The following is a 958-nucleotide window of genomic DNA, read 5'->3' on the forward strand; positions in this document are numbered from 1 at the left end:
CATGTCTTCGAAATTAAAAAATGTCATAACTTTCTTAAAGATAACGATTTACAAACATTTCTGATAATTTCGGAGGGAAGCGTTCCGAGTTCGAGCATAAGACTTAACACAGAAAATGAATAATAGCAATATTTGAAGAATATGAAGTAAAAAAAATTAAGAATGAGGTACCAGGTACATTTTTATCGCGTCAAATATCATCCATTTTCCGCCGCCATGTTATGCGGCCTTTGGTGCCAATTGAATTCATTTCCATTAAGACTTCACCTTGGTTCTTACAGCAAATTTTGGGAAATTTGTCAAACAGAGACCGCACTTTAACCGCGTTTTCAAATTTTCGCAAATATCTCAAAATATACGAATCGCTGGAACTTTTAAATGTGATACCTAAAGGGTATCTTTGGGCAAAATATGAGCTATCCGCCGAAAAGCGTATGGTCGTTGACGGACGATCCTCGATTCTTACAGGTAGCCATTCTTAAAAGCGTAAACTGCCTCACTTGGTAGGTTAGAAACAAAGCACGAAAGTGCGAGAAGTAACTGTTGTAAGTATTAAAAACTCACCTCAACTCACAGAACTTTATTCTTCACAGATCATCGTCTGCTAACACAAGGCACTCGAGCATTTCGTTCGCAAATCGTTCGGCAAATCATCGTACTGTCTGCAGAGTCCGGACTTTGGTACTCTTTGTATGCGGATTGGCTCCGAAGTGTAGTCTATTGTTACATTTCTCATCTTCGGAAAAACTAAGAGGATGGCGCATGCGCAGTAGTCACAAAAACGAGTGGGGACTTGGGTCGACCGTTTTTCATACGGAGTTGTGTTTCGTTGTCCCGACTATCTGGTAGCCTGAAACAGGCTAGTAGAAAATATGATGATGTTGTTGAGGAAAGATCTTGTCCCATCGAATTTCCAACAGAGCTTTTCGACAGTTTCGTTGAATGGCAAGTGCCCCTG

General features: G+C 40.3%; 1 protein-coding gene across 1 annotated transcript in view; it reads right to left on the reverse strand.

Annotated features, from left to right (window-relative positions):
* LOC138043563 (uncharacterized) overlaps positions 1–692 on the reverse strand; it is a 25,084-nt gene extending 24,392 nt beyond the window's left edge. The window contains exon 1 of the mRNA XM_068889905.1: positions 565–692. The gene's annotated coding sequence lies outside the window, so the exon portion shown is untranslated. The remainder of the gene's footprint in view (positions 1–564) is intronic.
* Between the last annotated feature and the right edge of the window lie 266 nt (positions 693–958).

The sequence above is a fragment of the Montipora capricornis genome, chromosome 3, assembly GCF_036669925.1.
Source record: "Montipora capricornis isolate CH-2021 chromosome 3, ASM3666992v2, whole genome shotgun sequence".
Classification (NCBI taxonomy): domain Eukaryota; kingdom Metazoa; phylum Cnidaria; class Anthozoa; order Scleractinia; family Acroporidae; genus Montipora; species Montipora capricornis.